This window comes from Malania oleifera, chromosome 9, assembly GCF_029873635.1.
Source record: "Malania oleifera isolate guangnan ecotype guangnan chromosome 9, ASM2987363v1, whole genome shotgun sequence".
NCBI lineage: Eukaryota > Viridiplantae > Streptophyta > Magnoliopsida > Santalales > Ximeniaceae > Malania > Malania oleifera.
Genome location: NC_080425.1, coordinates 72,732,671 through 72,739,178, shown reverse-complemented (window position 1 = coordinate 72,739,178; position 6,508 = coordinate 72,732,671).

Below are 6,508 nucleotides of genomic sequence, written 5' to 3'. Positions count from 1 at the left end.
ATCAGATTTTTAGTTGAAGAATCCATTTTTCCTTTTGTTTCTCTCTCTAACCATGGATCCTCTGCCTTTTCTCTTCGATTTTGGGCTAGATTTGACCCGGTTTGATAATCTGGAACCACCACGAGGTAGGTAGGATTGTTCTTTATAAAGCTGCGGGAGTTGATCGTTGATTTGGAGTTTTGGGGAAACATCCCAAAATTAGCGTAAGTGAGTTATTTTGGAGTTTTCTTAACAAACATTGTTATTTGGAGCCTAAGAAGTGTTAAATGGGTATTTTTCTGAGATTTGAGGAAGTTGAGATTTTTGGAATACAGGGTCTCGTTTTGTTCGATTTTGAGTAGGAATCCTGAGGAGTAGGTAAGGGGAAATATTTTATAATAGCATTTTTATTAATTTTAACCGGCTAATTTTGGGTATAAATTTTGCATGTTTAGGTATAATTTTCTGAACCATGCTAGTATTAGAAAGTATTGTTTTTAAATATATAATATATTAGGAAAAAATATGTGGCATGAAAATAGCTTTAAAAATTTAATGGTTGCGAGTACAGTGGAATGGTAATTTATGGTGATTATGAATACTGTTTGGGCTATGACTTCTGCTTGGTTGGATATACTAGTGATTAGTGGATACTATTTTTTGTGTATGTTGTGGTAGATCTGCGGATGTGTTGAGTGATTGGATTTGTTATTGATATGTGTTGTGGTTCATATAAATTACAATATAACGTTGGCAGTGGTATGAGGGTACCTGGTATAACCATCATATAACGTTGGCAGTGGTATGAGGAAGTCGTTATATGTGCGTTTATATTGAGGGTAAACATTGGCAATGATATGAGGAGTTTGTTTACTTATTTACCATTAATAGAGTAGTTTGTGCTGTAATCTGTGTGATGGTTAGTCCTGTGTGGACATGTAATCTGTATATATGACAGTCTTGTGTGGACATGTATTTTCGATATGGATGAGAGTCCTGTGTGGACATTGTATTCTGTGTGTTTATGGACCTTGTGTGGGTATGATTAAAGACTGTGTGGATTATCTTGTGTGAAATAATTGTGGTATGCATATGTGTGTGGAACTCTGTGAAATGATTGGTAATGGTTGTGAGTAACTTTAATTAAGTATTTATGGTAAAGTAGATTACTCCACCCGAGGGCTTGCTGAGGAAGGCGAGTACTCTGGTGATTATTTGTGGATACCAGAGTAGAGGGAAGTCACTTGTATGAGCGGGTGACCTTCCCTATTCTCGGTGACTTTACTTGGATACATAACCCTAGAGCTTACTGAGAAAGGTGAGTACCCTGGTGTTAACACTAGAGCAGAGGGAATCTACTTGTATGGGCGGGTAGACTTCCCTATTCTCGGGAATTATAAGTAAAAATAATTATGAATGTGGGCATGTGTTTGGGTGATAGAGAAATTGACCATGGTGTGATTATAAACGCGTTATCTAGGCAATTATTGGTGGTGAAATGCGACTGTATGGATATTTTAATTATATATATATATATATATATATATATATATATGTGAAACACTTCAGTCACACATTGTTATAAATTATTTCTTCCTTACTGAGAGGTATCTCACCCCGTCGAATTATCAATATTTTTAGGTTTTCTAGGTGATCAAACTTAGAAAGATCCAAGGTGGGGTAGTTTTGTGAGTGGATATTAGAACGGTTATGCACTTAGTTTCATTTTTAATATATTTTCATACTGGTATTCTAATATGAAAAATGGGATTGAATTTTATCGTCTTCTTATGTAATTATAGAACTCTGGTATATTATGTTTGAGGTTATTTAAATTAATTTCATTGCGGGAATGGTATCAGAGACAAATGGATGGTCTCATAACACTCCAGGCTCCAAGTGGCGGGTCCGGGACGTTACAATTGGTATCAGAGCATAACGGTCTTGCGGACATTATGAGAATTAATACCAGAGTATAGGTTTAAGTTGAATAAGGGTAGGAATGGGTAGATTAGGATTTTGACAGGAGTTTGAGTTTGTATCGTAGCCTAGAGGCAGAAATCCCTTGACGGACTTCTGTGATTTTCTGAATCAGTCGACGATTTCAGAAAACCACGGTAAATCCAATGACACTGATGTTTCCAAGCGAAGAAACTGAAATTTGGAATTCGAATTTGAATGTTAAGATGATTACGGATGATTGGATATCGGATGTTTAATTAAGGATTTGGATATTAAATTGGTTTCATCTTTTATGATTATGTCAAATATATTAAGATGTGGAGATTCTAAATTGTCTCTATTATATATTTATATTCAGGGATGGATCCTAGAGGCAAAGGCGCGGAAGAAGGAGGAGGAAGCGAATTGGGAGCTTCTAGCGGGGGTGAGATTGACACCTCTCGACTGTTACGAGGAATAGCTCATCAGGTTAGGGAAGAAATGAGATGGAACTTCGGGGGATCAAGCTATCCACCGGTGCACCAGGGTTGCACAATTGATCAATTCACCCGTATGAAACCCTTGTCTTTTGAGGGTGGCACTGATCCAATTAAGGCTGAGATGTGGATGCAAGAAATGGAGAAGATACTGGCAGTGTTGAACTGCATTGAGGAGTAGAAGATTCTTTTCACCACCTTCATATTGGTCAGAGAAGCTGAATGGGGGTAGCATACAATGAAGCTATTGGATGAACAGCGAGCAGTACCTATGGCGATGACGTGGGGTCGTTTTAAGTAGGTCTTCTATGACTGATACTTTCCTGCCACCACCAAGATTGCAAAGGTGGAGGAATGCATATATTTCAAGGAGACCTATGCACACAAGATCAACATTAGAAGTCATTCAATCCTTTGCCTCTCACAATAGAGGCATTATTGGCTTAGTTTACTTAAAGAAATATCTATTGTGACTTTTTGGTCCTCTAAGCCAAAAGCATTCAAAGCCAAGATATAATCATTGACAACTTAAAACACTTGGCTAAAGAATTAGAAATTTAAGAAAAGGCATAAAATGAATAAGTACATAACTCAGGGGGAGCATTTCTCTTTATATTAAATGATCTCATGATCATAGTTTATATGCCTTAATGAATAACAGCACTATACTGAACTCAAATCTATCCTCTACTCTCTACTATTTATATTCTTTGATGGATAGATTATATTTTATGAAATGTTACTTGCTACTTGATTGCATGCTTAGTCTAGAAAGCCTCTTGTATGGCGGATGCAGTTGATGAGAATTGCATGCTGGTAGTGGATATAGGTTCTCGTGTACCTAGAATTGAATTATAAATTGCTGATTATTTGAACCTATTGGGTACAGGTTTTATGGAAAAATGTCTGATTTACAGATGGCATGTTGCCGAAATTTCGACAAGACTTTTTCCAACATAAAACCTTGCACAAAGATGATTATGTTAAAATAAATGATAAAACGTTTTTTAAAAGGATGAGTGAAAACTAAATGATAATTAAATTTCATCCTAGCATAATCATCGAATAGTCAGGGGAGCTAAACTCCATCCCTAGAGAAAGAGCGTGAAGAACTCATATGCATCAATTTGCTTTTCGAATATTGAGGCTCTTCAAAAAATCTGAACATCATATCCAGCTCTTAAAGCCATATAATCGGATATGGATTGTTCTTGGTTGTGAACACAAAATCATGCCTTAATATATCTTTTCTGATGCATGTGTAATCCATTGGGTTAGCTATACTGGTTGCATAAAAGAGTAAATTAATCTTTACCAGTATATTTATTTTAAGAGATTTAAAATGATGGCTTATACTATTAGGCAATAATGAAATGAATCTTGATTAGTATAAGTAACTCATTTCAACTAAGACATATCTTCAAATTGTTAGGGGGAGCAACTTAACTTAATATACTACGACTCTGAAATTCCTTAATAAATCTAACACTTACATTCATGTTCTTAATCCATATACTAAAATGATTGCTTTACATTGATAATGAATGTTGGTTGTATTTGAATCATTGCATAGACTGTCTTGGACTGTACTGAATTGTTTGCTTTGCATGCTTGAGACTGTTGCTAGTTTGATTTAAATGATGCGCAAATAATATCAAATCTATTCGGTCCTTGATCTTTTTTGGAAAATACTCTATTTTCAAACGGCATGTTGCTGAAATTTCTAAATGTCTTCCCAAAATTAAATCATTCACCTGAATAGCTATGTCTTGTGTTCACTTTCCTACATTAGCACCTTCTTGCTGATGTCAAAAAGGGAAGAAGTATCTACAAAATTGGAAAAGCTAACTACATGGTATTTTTGTGCTTTATTTGACAAACCCAAAATTGAATTCATAAATCTGGAATTCCTATCTGAACTCTTATCTTCATTCCTTTTTTTTTTTTTAAATAAAGAGGGCGGCACCTCCATTTATTTATTAATATACCCTCACTTTTGGCGAAGGAATACTGTGCTTACAAGATAAAATAAAAAGGATAACAGAAAAATCCTCCCAAAAAATCCAACACCAGCAACCAACCAAACTAAGACAACAAAAACTAAACATAACTAACAAAGAAAATAAAAATTTAAACAACCAAAATCAAAATAAAATACACCAAACGAAACTCTAGAGTTGAACTAACGACGAATGGAACCGAGACCCCACATATCCATCCGAAGAATACCTTTCAGATAACGTGGTAGAAGGTGTTGTTCTTCGTAAATTACATTATTTCCCATTTCTTCTTCTTTAGTAAGAAAATCAGCCGCACTATTGCCTTCCCTATATTGATGCATCACCATGACGTTCACTCCTTCTAACTCCACCACGAGCTCCTCCCAAAATTCCCAAAGATACCACAAAGTATATCTACCTTTTCAAAGCCAATCAACTACAATTCGCGAGTCACTTTCAATAATCACATTAAAATAATGCAAACGTTAGCACAAACAAATTCCTTCCCTACTTGCTTTTAAATCCGCACTATTATTCGTATCATTGCCAAAATAACTTGAAAAAACTACTTTTACCATGCCATGGCAATCCCGAATAATTCCTCCACCTCCTGAAGTACCCGGATTGCCCCTACAACTCCCATCACAATTAAGTTTTATCCACCCACTGGAGGTTTAACCCACGAAATAATTTTTCTAGGCCTGTCGCAAACTCTCTAATGCTTAGTTTGAAACTCATTCAAAATCTTAATGTCCGGCTTCTTCAATTTTTGAAAAGAATTGGTGCTCTCAGTAATAAAACTAACCTAGAATCGAATACTCCTCCACATTTGATCTGCACTTTGATAAACTCCTTCCATTCTCGCTTTACATCTTCGATTCCAAAGGCACCACGTATTCAAACACGAAATCAGCCCAATTAAAATACCTTTAATAGAAGATTTTTTAGTTTAGTGGAATCAATTTTCCATTTTGTTTTTCCAAGGAAGGGATCGTTGGAAAGGAATCCCCAATGCCACACTAACCTGACGCCAAACCTCTGAAGCCACCTCACCTAAAGAAAGAATATGATCAATATTTTCCTAACTTCTCTGAACGTAGCAATCACAAGTTGAAGTTATCGATATTCCTTTGGCCTAAATTCTATCATCTACAGCCAAGCATCTAAATCAGGCTCTCCATAAACACATTGAGATTCTTCTAGGCAATAAAGAATGTCAAAACCAGTCATTCCACACAAAATTATCACTTCTGCTCCTCACTGCCTCCCAAACCATTTTTGTAGAAAAATTACCGTCAGGGGCAAGCTTCCAGACAAAAATATCTTGCCCACTTTTACCCGCCGACACCTGGTGCAAAATTTCCCTTATTTATCGGCACCAACCAATTCCAGTACTAAATCAGAGTTCCAATTATTATTTAAGCAGCAATCCTTAATACATAGTTTCTTATTCAAAATATCCTCAGTGTTCATAGATAACGGGCCTGACGATAGCCACATGTCAAACCAAAAAGAAGAGTTCCCACCTCTCACCAAAATTTTAACATTATCCATAACTTCTGGAATGGTGGTCATAATTGATTTCCAGACCGAGAGTCATTTGGTCTCCCATTCCTTATTAATAAATGATTATTTCTACAATATTTAGCCCTGAAAAAACCTACCCACAAATTGTTAGAGGTGAGCAATCTGAGGGCAAATTTCATGAAAAGATATTTCTGAACTTTCTTAAGATCTCTCAGTCCCAGACCCCCTTTCGATGTAGGTTTACAAATTTTCCCCCAAGAGTGCCAATGAATCTTCATTTTATCTTTCACCTCTTTCATAAAAAATTTGAAAGAAGAGAGTTAATGCGAGAATATGTAACTTGCGAAACTTTAATAACAGACATCAAATGAATAGGCATGCTAGACAACACATGTCTTAATAAAATCAATCTTCCACCTTACGAAAGCAACTTAGATTTCCACCCTACAATTTTCTTTCTAATCTTCTCCACAAGAGGCTCCAATGTCCTAGAAGATAATTTTCCAGACACTAAAGGCGCACCCAAATATGTAACTGGGAATTTACCTTCTATAAAACTCGTGA